This window comes from Platalea leucorodia, assembly GCF_965183815.1.
Source record: "Platalea leucorodia genome assembly, chromosome: 3".
NCBI classification, from domain to species: Eukaryota; Metazoa; Chordata; class Aves; order Pelecaniformes; family Threskiornithidae; genus Platalea; species Platalea leucorodia.
The window spans coordinates 70,198,678-70,213,114 of record NC_138825.1 but is presented as its reverse complement, the minus strand read 5'-3'; the positions used below and the strand labels follow the sequence as shown (position 1 = coordinate 70,213,114).

General features: G+C 38.9%; 1 protein-coding gene across 2 annotated transcripts in view; it reads left to right on the top strand.

Annotated features, from left to right (window-relative positions):
- NKAIN2 (sodium/potassium transporting ATPase interacting 2) overlaps positions 1-14,437 on the top strand; it is a gene marked incomplete at both ends in the record, with an annotated part of 538,769 nt that overhangs the window by 133,287 nt on the left and 391,045 nt on the right. The window lies entirely within an intron of this gene.

The window sequence follows — 14,437 nt, the reverse complement described above, 5'->3', positions numbered from 1 at the left end:
GAAAGTGTTAAGAAAAAAAGCCAAACATAATTTTAATAGGAGGAGAGTTAAGTTCTTTACTAATGGAACTCTGATGTATAAAACTTACACTGTTCAGATTAATTTAAGGCAAGTATATTTATCCAAGCTGCACTAAGAAAATGTATAAAGTGAGTATGATTAATATTTATTGCAATAATTTTGGGCAAGGAGAGAAGTAAACCAGTTCTGTACTTGCAGTTACAAGCACAAATGCGTAACTGCCTGTGAAGGGGGATGAGGTCTAGTTTCTGCAGCTGTTGTCTGCAGATGTTAAAATAAACATTGCTTGGTTTACATGCGTAACATTTGTGTTCTTGAAAGAATTTAGAAATCAAATTTTTCCTTTGGAGGTGTTAAGCTTGCCTGCTTAGTTAACAGAAGCCAATGCCCCAGCTATTCCCACCAGGACTTGGGCTCCTGCTATTTGCTTCTTAAGGTAATTAGAGTTTCTCATGTTTACATCTGAGACCTCAGACACATAAATTAATTTATCCTTGTAACATCCCTGTTGAGATCTGGTGATCCAGACCTGAGCTTACCCCCAAATCATTGTACCTGTTGATCTGCAGGAGCCCCGGGAGACTAATCCTCCCTTCCTGCACAGAGGAACCATACTGCTTCTCTTGCCTGTCAGGTTTTATGCATGAGAAATAGGGTGAATTTTACCCATAAGGTTTGCCTTTTTGCTTTTTAGAAAATAAGATGAAAACTTGTTACTGAGTGTATTTTAAAGTTATCCTTGTATCCTTTTTCTGAGGTATATTTTTCTTGTACAAAGCAAGTGGTAATAAAAATTTCACTTTGAAAGAATGCTATAGATGTGAAATGGTGCCAATAATTTTAATGTTGTGTTACAGGGTTTTGAAAAATGAAATAAGTTACTCAAAGCAATTAACCAACATCAGATTTCCATTCTAGATGCTGAATGTGATTAGAAACTGTAAATGAATAATGCTTCATTCCAGCTGTTCTGGGAGCAGGTTTTCATGCACCATAGCTGTACTTCTATTTATTTGCACAGCCCATCAAAATACCATTTTGATTAATGGGCTTTACTCCATTAGAGGATTAGAGAGTTATAAACTATGGGTATCTTTATTATAATAGAGAAGACTAAATCTGTGATATATGGTAGAAGTTGTAGAAATTGTGTTTGAATCAAACAGTCTTTAGACAAAATTCATAGTAAGGTTCTATTTAGTAATAATGTTCCAAGGTGCATTTTGGTTCTTTGTTTCATGGAATAGACAGTTTTTATGTGTACAGTCTGCAGTAGTAATTGCAATAGGAGCTAAAGCTTATTGCCTTCCAATTCTCCAGCATAGTGTGTTTTCACTCATTTCAAAGTTGGTGTTTTTTTTTTTTTTTTTTTATATCAGTTCCAAACCCTACTAAAGGAAAAAAGAAAATCCTCTGGCAATTTTTTTCATGGTGAAGACTCTCTGGCTTTGCTGCCAGTACACTGAAGAAGCTGTTTTTATTAGGCAAGTGAGGAATGTAGCAGTCTTACAAAAACAAATTATAGACAAGCTCTTGGCATTGCCTGAGATATCTCAGATTTTAGTACTAATCTTATGGGAACACTTTTCAGTTAATCACTAGTCACACCCTAGCGATAAAGTAATTGTAATTCTTTGTGGTGTTTTCTTTCCTGTTGATTATGTGATACTTAAACTATCAAAAACTATATTCCTATTTAAAGTAGTGCTGTCAATTTGGAGTGGGAATTAAAGGTCTTCCAAAGAATTTTCCCCATGTACTTTTTCTTCATGTTAATTGCATAAAAGAGCTTTTGTCTGAATGCACTTCTAGGGCTTTAATCATCCACGTACTTGCTAGGAAGCAGCAATTCTCACTTGATCATGTATTATCCAAGTGACATTAAGTAATTTCCATATTAACTTTTCCATTTGCTTACAATAGTTTCATGAATGGCTGTTGTGTTGATTCTCCCCCACCCCCTTCTTTTCCTTCCCCTGATCCTTCCTTTCTTTATGCACGGGGTTAGCTGAGAGACTGTCTCCTAACACACTCTTTGTGCTGCTCCAGAAATAAAGCTAGGGCTTCCCTTGTCATCTAAGCTAAAGTTTTGTGTCATTAACTGCTTCTGCTCACTGATAGATGCAGTGAGCAGAGAATTACAAACTGTTTGGGATATTTCCATCCCTTTATGTTTTGTCCTAGGTCTTGAATCTCCATTGCATTGTTCCCTTTGTCATCTGTTGCATCCCTGCAAATGGGAAAGCTGTACCATTCCAAATGAATAAAGTTCTTTAGTTGTGTAAAGTCCTAGAAAAAGGGGAGTAAAGCTCATCTAGTCAATCATTCTGTCCCTGGAAAGCATCATATCTTTAGCCATCTTACTTGCCAGATCTGAAAAGCCTCTGATGATGGAGGCTATGTAACATCTGCAGGCAAGCTGTTACAGTACTTCAGTGTGTTCATAAGTAGGACATGCACCGATATATATGTGTGTGTGTGTGTATGATCATGCATCCAGGCAACTTAAAACTCCTTCACAGCAATTAAAGGCCCCCTTGTTACTTGTCCTGCCCACAGTGGACTCAGAGAACAACTAATTGTCTTGCTTGCAGCAGCCTTTTACATGTTTTAATCTCTTATTATATCTCCAATTGACATCTTATGAACTGGCCATCCCCTCTTCTTTATATCATTTCATCACAAAGATAGAAGCACTGGAGTATAACAGAGTTTTAGGTTTCAAATTCTGTCAGGTTTTTTTGTTTTGTTTTTTATTATTATTTTGTCTTTTTACAAAAAACCCACCAGATCACTCCTCAGAAGACTGTTTATTTTTTTTTTCTCATCTCTTTTTGTCTGCATTTTGTTTCTGTTACCAGCATTACTCTGTGCAGCTTTGGGGACTATTTTTAATTAACAACTGCTTTATCGAGGGTGAAGTCCCACATACATTGTTCTTTTGTGGACAGACATCAAAATGGAGGCTTGTGTTTTAATTTCTCTGCAATAACACAGCTTTGCTAGGAAACAAGGTGATTAGGTGTTGATTATATAATCTCAGATATGCCTTCACATTCTGAATTATTTTAGTACTGTTTCTCTAAAAGCAGTGCTACATTATAATAATTTGGTATAAAACATTGACAAGCTAATTGTAAAATTTGACTTTTAGAAGTAACAATACACAGCTTAATCTGATTCATCAAAGCTCTTGGTTTTGTTTTTTTTTTTTTTTAAGGGATTCTACTTGACTTGGCTATTGTAATTATATTTGCAAAACTTAGAATTTTAGCACAGAGAATAATTATATGTTTCTTGGCATTTATTTATACATACAATATGGTGTATATTGCTCATTTTCATATTGAGTTGGACACTTAGTTGGAAGTTGGAAGTGAGTTGGAAGCATAACCTGCTTTCTCCTTTCTCCAAAAGTTGTAATATTAAATGCAGGTACCTTGTCCCCGGCAGTGTCTTCAGCCAGTGCAGCAAATGGGGCACTAGACACTTTCCAGATATGGGGTTTCTGAGTGCATTTGCAGCTCCCTTTTTGCTTGTCAGGCCCCTGCTCCTCCTGGGCTGCACTGGTTCCTCCATGCCCGGGATCGGAGCTAAGAGCCCCGGGCAGAGTGAGGGAGCATCAGCGGGGCTGGGGAGCCACGTCTGCGAGGTGGAGGCGCAGAGTACACACACATCACTGCTGTGTGCGTACACCTTGGCACCCACCTCCCCCCAGATGACATCCTTTCACTGCGTGAAGAATTATTCCTTAGAGGTTTTCCTTTCTTCTGCTAATCAACAGAGCTGATGTTATATTCTTCCCTTTTTGCTTTTATCATCATCCACTTAGCTTATTTTCCTCTGGCATCAAACTCTCTAGCTTTAATTCATCTCTCGCACAGATAAGTCAAAAGCTGCAATTATTTACAATGTGCGAGGAGGAGGGAGGGAACACATTAATTTATAAATTATTTTAAATTTACTATTCATAAAAGTTGGTGTATGGAGAGCTCTGGCCTCCATCCACTCGGCTTAGCCAGAAAACAACAGACCTGTTTAATCAGAAGTAATGCCAACTATTCCTGTCTCCCACAGCAGCCTCGTTCTGCAGGGACCACATGAAAGATGAGAGGTCTGCCTTTCCCTGACCCTGCACAGTTCATAGCTTTACTGCTGGAAGAGTCAGTATCCCTTCTAGTTCTAACGCTGAGACCTTTTCCCTTTTCAGAGATAATATATCATAAATGTTCATCAGTGCTGGCATATGCAGTATGCTTATATCTAGATGCTTATGTGGGCTTGTGCAAAAGATCGATGACTCATATGACACATCCAGAGAAAATGCCAGGAACCAGGTGTTTTGTGATAACCCGTAAAGGCCCGCGCCCTGTCGGCAGCTGTCTTTGACTGGATCCCGGTTCTGGCAGCAGCTGGTGGCAGGGAGTTGTCTGCCAGCCGCACGTGCCTGCGTGAGCACGCGCTGTGCCGTCAGATCACAACCTTAAAACATGAAATGCATGACAGCAGTTCTGGCATTACTTATGCTGGCGATCACTGTGATATTCTTGATCCTCCTTCCCACCTCTAGGGCCATGCCGAAACAAGTTTAAACTATTGTATTTGCTTTGGGGCAGTCTCTTCAATGGCATAATGCCTGAATATAGGTTGCTGATAACTACCCACTTTTTAAAGGAGATTGTTAGTTTCTTCTTTAAATTCAGCCTTATTTTAAACGAGTCTTTTCTGTCCCAGCCTTTCACTTAGGTGATGGGTTAGGGATGGCCAGGGCCATGCTCTGCGGAAGTTAGAGCTAATGTTTAAATTACCTGGATTTGCCACATTTCACCTCTAAAGAGTCTTTGAAATTAATACAGGGACAGGTGCAGTCTTCCAAATTCAGCTGGGTTCACTGCAGACAATACTACCCAACTGTGGGTTGATGCTGAACTTTTGCCACCCTTAGAGCTCTACAGTTTAAAATTAGCTGAGCTGGTTCATCTGTGTCTGCTGATGAAGTAAATTAAGTGTGCTGGGGAGATTTCTCCCTGTAGAGTTTTGAGCTGTGGGAAAGGACCTCTAGGCAGAAGATGCATGAATCCTTCTTCCTCTTCAGTCCACATGGACGTAAGGTCTCCCACTCAGATGTGTCACTCCATAAGCAAGGAATTCTCCTTGTTGCATGATTGAGGGATGATATACATTTATCCCATATGGTTCTGAAGCTGGTCCTTTCTGTACAGCCTAGAATGCACATGGAAGTCCTTGGGAAAAGCAGTATAAAATGGGGATCATGAACAAGCGATGCTGAGACTTACTGGTACCACTCTCACTGAATCAGTTCTATGAAAACAAATTGCCATGGGACGTTCATTACAAGAACCTCCTTTGCAGATGCACTTTGATAACTCTTCTCCTCTCTTTCTATCAACAAGAGCAAATTTTGTAAATAATGCTCTGTAGCATGGAGCAGTGGATTCTGTCAGAGTTTTAAGCCTGGATATCTGATGCAGAAAGGGAGCTTTGCAGCTTAAACAGTGCACCACACTTTTTGTAAATGGGTCCCTATAGTATTATGGTAGGAAATGAATGACCTGCAGTGGACAGCAGGGGTTTTGCATGAGGTTTAAGTACTACAGCCTGTAACTAGCTGTATTTTTAGAAAGCTATTAACCTCAGTGAGAGCACTTGCATAGTTTAAGTGCAGCATACTCTTAAATATTTTGCTAGAGTAAAGAGGTAGTATGCTCAGCATCTAGTAATTTCAAATATTGGATTAGTGCTAAGGTTATACAAATCCTTTTGTTTGGTTTGAGTATTTTGAGTTCCAGACTATTTCTTTGTGAGGATATGCAGAGGAAGTCATTTCAGACCCGTGTTTTAGGAATTGTGCATTTGTTTTAATAATGTGAATGCTGAGGTGCAAAAGAACTCATTTGGAAATGAGTAAATAAATGATGCGGGAGTCAGAATATTTTATTTTCTTAATTAAAGTGAGAGTTTATGGTGCAAACGTGTAGTTAGAAAACGGCTAATTCTCAGCTGACAGGATTAGAATTTCCATAGAGTAATGTGCATTAGAGGATGTATTCAACTGTACTATTGCAGCATCTTATTTTTTAAATTGAACTAAATTGCTATCGCTGGTCATCTTATAAATGCTGTTAGAGAATTGGTGTAGTAGTAGTATTATTAGTATTTTCTTTCTGTTAGATGGTAATCTTTGAATAGAACTAAATATCAGCCATAGTCCCCATCAGAGATGGTGGAAAAGGGGGAGGTTAGTCTTCTGATGCACGTAAGGGGCTTAAAAAGCTACTGTACTACTTTTTACTTGAGCTAGTTCATCTAGATCTGGAAGTCATTTATGCCAACATGGATGTGTAATGTCATCTTGAGCAGAATAGGTGCTCAAACTGCATGATATGGTCTCTAAACTCTAGGTCTGTGCAATTCTATTTTTCATTTTAGAAGCTAGTTAAAAAATATATAAACCAATATATGAACAGCCTTTCAATATATAATGGGGGGCTCATAAGAAAGATGGAGAGAGACTTTTTACCAAGGTCCATAGTGACAGGACAAGGGGCAATGGTTTTAAACTGAAAGAGGGTGGATTGAGATTGAACATAAGGAAGAAATTTTTTACAATAAGGATGGTGAGACACAGGAACAGGTTTCATAGAGAAGTTGTGGATGCCCCATCATTGGAAGTGTTCAAGGCCAGGTTGGATGGGGCTTTGAGCAACCTGATCCTAGTGGAAGATGTCCCTGCCCATGGCAGGGGGGTTGGACTAGATGATCTTGAGAGTTCTCTTCCAACCCAAACCATTCCATGATTCTATAAAATTCTGAAATTTTAGAAGCTGGGCTTTTTGTGTTTGGGTTTTTTTGGTGGTTTTTGTTTTTTTTTTTTCCCCCCCCCCTCCCTCTAGCATTTGTGATTCTTCTACCCTTTCTCTGCATTATATGTGTATAACTGTGTTGCTGTCTGTGGTACAACTCTTTGGTGTTCTGAAGCATCCTTGAATTTGGGGTACCAACCTATATTCTCTCCAAAGGCTTGCTTGAGCTACTGTTCCTGTTTTGTCCCTTGCGCTGCTGTGTTTTAATCTGTTGAATATAAATAGCATTTGGAAGAGCATCTCTGAGTTTTGAGACTCATTCCTGAAGAACATAAGCTCTCCATAATACCCCTTCTCATGGAAGGGTTTCATGAGACACTGATCTGGCACTCGCTCACACATTGCTCAGCTGACTGAATGATTGGCTGCCACCAGAAGGAAGAAGTCTTTCTTCCCACTCCTGGCTGAGCTGTCCTACCCTGTGGGCTGTGCTGATCCCAAAGGGAAAGCAGCAGAAATTTACCCAAGGAAAACTGGGAGATTTTGAGGGTGGCTGGATACACAGAGTTCAAGCACTTTATTAAAAAATAATAAATAAAACCCAAGTCTCAGTAAACCACGAAATTTGTTGAGGTATAAGGAGGAGAGTGGCTACAAAAAGGCAGGTGGAAACCAGACACAGTGGATTTCCATAATATAGAGCCATTAGCTCAACTGCAGGAGACACTACAGCTGAAGAGATGGTCCATCTCCAAAGCAGCCCTTTGCTAGGTAGCATGCTCAGTATTCAGGAGGCAAAGGGAGGCTTAAAGATCCAAGAAATAGCAAAAAAATCCTTCAAGTTAAATATTTCCTGCATGTTTACCACTCTGAGGCAATCAGAATATTTTTTGTCAGTAATTGCGGGTACCCAGACTCTTCAGTCTCCCTGTTCATGCCTCACTTGCCCTGTCTTTACAGTGCTATCTGTTTAGATCTTGTACCTCAAGCAGTAAAAAAACATTCCCTTGGACTATCGTCTTCTCTGAATATTGCAGTAGCTACAGGGCCTTACTTTGGTAAAAGTGTGAGGAAAGAAGTGGGAGTATTTGTGTGCTCATTTGCCATCCCTTTTAACTCTGTCTTTTTTTTTTTCCCCCTCTTTTTTAAAAATGATGATGATTATCTATTGTTTTAAGCTCACTCATGCAGCCAAGTTTTGTATGGGCTGTGCTATCCCATTGTTTTGGTTTTTTTTTTTTTTATTTGAAAGAGTGACCATTCTGGTGAATCATGTCTATTGTTCCATGTCGGGAGAAAACGTAGCACAAGCTCTTTTAAAATTTGGGTACTGAAATATTGGCAAGAGAGACCCTTGAAATTAAGACGATGTTCAGAAACAAAAATTGAGTTTACAATTTTATTTATGTGTGTATACATATGTGTGTGTGCATGTACATATGTGTATAAACACACAAAATTTTAAAAATACGCATGTGAACACCATACATGTACACACAGGGCTGCTAAATTGTAACACATCTTAATGACCTGACATGGTCAGCAGCTCTAAATACAACCTCCAAATCACTTCATGATCTTGCTCTTCAAGTAAACCAAAGAAAAGCACATTTACAATAGAAGGCTACCGTTTTCACGGAAGCTCTGGATGAGCAGCACCTCTGAAATGTAGCTACTGGAATAACTTATTCTTGTCTAATGATAGATTGAATTAGTTTACTTTAGGTATTTGAATTGGAATATTTGTCTTAGTCTTCCTTTATCTCTCCAAGATATATACTTGAGCACATTTTTCAATTAAAAACAAAGACTCTTGGGCTGAGTTTCTAAATTTCAGCATAAATTTTTATTCTGAAGTTATAAGCCCCTGAAAATAGCAAGGGGGAAGATTATAACTGTCTGACACTACCTTATCTATATAGCTGAGAACAGCATCACTACAATAAAAGAAGATAGCAGTGTCTCCCATTGATTGTTGTTTGATGAATGTAAAGCAATTTACTGGAATGCAATTAGCATTCACAATTGCGTTACCGTGGGGAATTTTTTTATGCTGGCTTTGAATTGAAAATCTATACATTTTCTGGCCATGAGTCACTTCTAAGGAAGCTTTCTTTCTTGTTTCTTTTTTTTTTTTTTAAGGTTTCAGAACTATAATTTGTGGAATGCTGAAAGGAAGTAAACCTAGAATTTTTATGTTTAAAATATGCTGAAGGACAAATTGTACAGTATATCTGCTGCAGTGGATGACTTGGATTTGAATTTGTAATGCTGTGCATTACTGAATTAGTTTTTCAGGGTTTTTATAGAAAGAAATACATTTCTTGAAAAACAAATGGCTTCTAGATATGGATATTTAGCAACCTTGAAATAATTTTATAAATGTATGAATTAAGAAGCTTGAAGCACACAGATTAAATAAGCAAAGCAATATGCTGAAACAATAAGATCTCTATACAATGGCAGGGTAACAATACTGCAAGGAGTAACAATGCTACCTTTTCACAAGCATCTGGATCCCCAACAAGAAACGTACATGCATGCAAGGGCTTGGTTGGACACACCGTTCTGTCTGCACTTTAAATAGGTGTAAATTTAGTTATGTCCCCGTTGTGATTATTTCTGCATCACACAGAAATTATATAGAGATTTTTAGAAAAAATACATACAAATGTGTTGATTCACAATTCGAATTTTCTGTGGACATGTATGTGAATGATTGTCAGTGTTACCGGACAAATCTCAGCTGACACGCAGAGGGTATCAGTGAAAAATACGTGTATGCTGTAGTGGGCTGTCAACATCCTCCTGATGATGACACATGAATACAATAGCAAAAGTAATCTGTATGGTGCTTTTTAATGGCTTCTGTATGTTATGGACCAAGTGCTGCTATCCTAAATCAAAGACTACCACAGAGAATTATTTCCATAGAGAACTAGCTGTGAATGTTTGTTGTTTTCAAAATACAGTTATTTTTAACACTCAGTTAATGTTGTCTTACTATAATGGTATATAGTATACCTTAACCACTTTAGGAGAAGCTTTTCTTTTATGCGTTTGACCTTAGAGGTCTTGCAAAGTCCCATTCTCTGTTGCACCTTGTGTACCTTAATCTCTGTGAGGTCTAGAAAGAATTGGTACTGAATTCCTGGATACTATATTAATCTTCCCACTGGGCCGTTATCTTCTGAGCTTTCAAAGGGTTGTTTGTTGTTTTTTTTTTTTTTTTTTTTTTTTTTTGTAATGAAAACCTTTATAGAAAGCATAACAGATAGGAATAGGAACAAAGGCGTTTCTATGTTTATAAATATAATATAGTGCTAGATCCTGTCATTTCTTTTTTTTCCACTGAAAACTTCCTTCAATTTTAACAGTAACAATGGCATTGTAATTTTAACCTTTTTAACTGGGGTTCGCATTAATATTTTAGTGGAGTTAGAATTGCTTGTGTGTCCCATCGCTGCCTTGCTTAGGAAAAAGCATGCTATCCCCATTTATGCCCATTTGCTGCTGTGATCAGGCTGTGCGCTGGCATGTCTGCCATCTTAAGGGGAGGCTAGAGGCTTTGGGACACATCTTGTGTTGGTAATGAGCAAACGTAATTTAGGAAGAATCACTAGAGTAGCAGTGCAGTCCCCGCTTCCTGCAGAATTAACTCTTTGCTGCATTGTCCTTTAACGTCAATGATCAGTTAATTACTCCATATTTACTACACTTTCTCCTTGGGGAAAAAGGCTAGATATTTTTGCTACATTGCCACAGCCTCAAATTTTCTGTCACTTAAGTTTTGTGAAGACCTAAATCAACCAATATGAAATGCAAGATGCAAGGAACAACTAAAATTTTGACTGTATGAACAGAAACCTTAATCATTTTCTAAAATGAAAAAAATAGATTTTCTGTTTCTCTGGCTGAAATACCAGAGACTTTGTATTGCTGAGTTTCAAAGCTGGATGTGTTCCAAATATAATTATTGCAAACAGTTTTCTTGAGGAGGGAGATTTGTATTCTTTATATATTAAACTTTTAAAGTTAACCTCTTTATGCATTTCCTTTTCTGTATCGTTGTCTTCCTCAGACCGCAAATTGCATTGCTGTGCCTTTAGTTTCCTCACCGAACAGTCTTAAAGGCTAAAAGCAGATAGTGGCTTTGTCCTGTATGAGGCAAAATATTTTCTTTAAGTCTGTGCTGTCATTTTGCGTTTGTAAGGCTGGTGTGGCACTTTCAAATATATTCATCTAAATTCTGTCTTAGCTGCTATTCTTCTGGAACACATGTACTTCCTGGGCTTCAGCGGAGTTTGGTATTTCATCCAGAAACTGCTTAGACTAAACTGTGTGTGTAATACTTGTAATTGACTGCTGGGTGGTATCTACCCAGTGTTCAGCCTGGGGAAGATGCTATGCCGCTGCTTTTTCTATTCTATGAGCAGTGACATGTTGTGGCAGAGGGACAGGCTGGCTCAGGAACCATCCCCTGGCACGAAGGCAAGAGCGTGCCAGGCAGCTGTTTAAGTTACTCTGCTCCTGTGTGATCAATGACTCCTGGCTCCTGATAACTTTAACTTAACAGGAACCAGGGCACAGCAGGGGATAGGAGCCACTGTTTGTTGTGTAATTGATTATCTGATAAGTGTTGTCTCTGTGAAGGCAACAGCTCCAGGTTCTTGAAAGGATAGGACTTGTGGCTTCATGCAGACCCTTCTCACAGGGGCAAAGGCTGGTGGTCTGCCCTGTGCAAGCTCACTGCCGTTGTGGGAGCCTCTGCCTGTCTTGAAGGAAGGCAGTAGCAGTGGGAGCCCAGAGGCATTGTTTCATATGGAAGCAAGGCTATAAAGATCACATGGGAGGGAATATGAGAGGCAATTGCTCCTGTACGTACAGGAAATAAGCAGGAAGCAGGAGCTTCTTCACGGTAGAATTTGGATGACTCCAGGAGCTCATAATATATCTTTCTGCTTCCATGTGAGGCAGGCATCCTGACGTAACAAGGCCTAGTGCCACTTTCCCTCCACTCACCGCATGCCCTTCAAGCATTATGGACAAAGATCCTTTTGACTTTTTTTTATTTTGCCTTTTTGAGGACTTTCACCAGAGGTAAAGGCTGTTAAGCAGAAGCTTTGTAGTGCCCTGGTAAGAAGGTTAGTCTGTGCTGAGCCTGTACAACCTCTGTGTGGTGTTTTGATTTAATTTTGACCCTGGTTTTAAAATCATTGGAAATTACTCAGGGGAAAGAATGGATTTTGGAGATCATATCTCTCTCTACCAGCCATTGTATGCTGTCCAAGCCAGGGAAGGCTGTTGTACAAGTACAGTTACTGCAAGGGAGGTAGACCAGAGGTATTTCATATGGAAACCGGAGGACTTTCATTCAGGCTAAGTGATGAGTGCTCAAGACATGCCAGTGAGTCTGAGTGTTTTGAGAATAGATTGCAGCAAACGCAGTTGGCTTTGATTAAATATGCAAGTAAGCCACTTAAATAATGAACATTGGTAAAAGTTGGAAGATCAGGAATTTCTTACCCTGCTGGGGTTAAAAGACCAAATTGTGTACGTTATTTTCACCAGTGTGAAGGGGAGTAGACAGGAGGAGGAATCATAATAGTTTGGAGCTACTTAGAAATGGTAAACTGAAAACATTTAAACCTGCTTTTATTGCAGCATCTGAAACAAAGGAGGTAGCCCAGCCCCTCTAAAAACATGTCATTATCACTGTGGAAAGTGGGATTAATTTATAAAGATAAATAAATAAACAAACCGATGCACAGATTGGCATTACCTGTCAAGAGGACATAGTAAATGTTATCAGTTCAGCTCATCAAATCAAATATGGGATTTGAAAAAGGTACACTGAGGAAGAGATTATGGAAGCTTCAATCACAGCATTTTGCCCAGAATTGAGTCTTGGGAGTAACTTGGAAGAGAAAACTGAGCTCTGTCTGCCAAAAGTGATGCATATCTAGAGGTCTCATTTGCATTTTTTCCCTGATAATGAACTTTACAGGCAGTTATCAAGAACAGAACAAGAGCCAAAAGAACCACCTCAGGATTTATTAGTTAAAAGTCCTGAACAGGAACAGTAAGTGCAATTTGTTTCAGAATAATATTCTCGCCACATGTGTTCCTCTATTTCTAGCAACTATGTTTTGTTTGGTGCTGTTGGGATTAGAAAAATATAGTATTAATTCATAGGTGAAAAATAATTTTAGCAACTTGGTGCTAACTTAACACGTTTGAAAGATACAAAGCAGAATAATAACAGAAGATGGAGAACAAAGTAGAGGCAGGAAAGTGGTGTCCTTTGAAACCACTGTGTGCTGAAGTCCTATCAGTAACTGAAGCAGCGGGAGTTTTTCTCGAAGGGAAAAATGTCTCAAAATGTAATTTCTTTTGTGAATGAGATAAATGAACTAAGGGCCACAGTTGATGAAATTAGGCCATAAATGCAGAAATTAACATATTAAAGTTAGTTGTCCAAATACATAAGAAGAGCAGATCTGGAAGAAAAGTCTGGCCAAGGATCATGGTATATACCTTTTATGGAGATGCTTCTGAAACAGAGTGGGGGCGAAGACACGGCCATCAGGTGCTGTGGAACAAGGACCTGCTCTGAAAGGGAATGCCAATGCCTCCAGATCTGAAAGTCAGGTTCAGCGCCTTGCAAAGAAAATTGCTGGGTAGAGGGACAAAACTGAGAATGCATTTAACTTAAAAGGAGTAATATGTACTTGGCTGTTGAATAAGAAGTAAATTACAGATAGCCAAGGTCTCAAGTGATTGATAAAATAGAAATTTCCTGAGGATTTTTTGAGAATTCTTATTAGAGCACATATCCTCGTAAAGGATGGACTGAAGTCCTCTTTCTTTTAATAATGATGACATTTCTGTTGCACACAGTACATGTGAAAGGAAGGTAAATGGTCAGATATTCAAAACTGCCTTAAGGAGCAGGGAAATTAGAAGTGGCCCTGTGGGAAGACTGGTCTTCCCAATCTGCTTTGTGTTCCCCAAACTCACGTCTCCGTTGCATTGTTTTATATGCTGTCTACAGAGCCTGCTGCAGTCTGAACAAGAGCAAAACCAACTGCTTGCTTGGTACTAGTAAATGTTACAGTCTTCCCCTATTGTGGTTTGTCTTCTGTACCTCCCCCAACAAGAAAATGATGCATTTAGGAAGGTAAACCAAGAATATCTGACTGTGTCAGAATGCTAACTGCAGCTAAAAAGTATTAATAACAATTTAGGAAGGCTGAAGTTTCTGCCTTTAAGTTTGACTGTAACTGACAAATGTCACCCCTACCTCCATAATTCTTCACGCTTAATAGCCATAACAACCTGCTAACCTGTGTTTTCACTTCTGCGAAGCTGAATGTTACAGCACACTGGTGGGTAGAAGAATTACCTGACTGCAACTTTGAGAGCAAAGGGAAATCTAATACTGCGCTTTATTCATTACTCTCCTCTTGATATGAGAGAAATTATATATGACAGAGGAATGAATAGCAGATCTTTTAATGTTGCGTAACATCCTTGGGCATACCATAAAGTGCCAAGATATCTTGGCTAATAGCTATTGCTACCAACCGTCA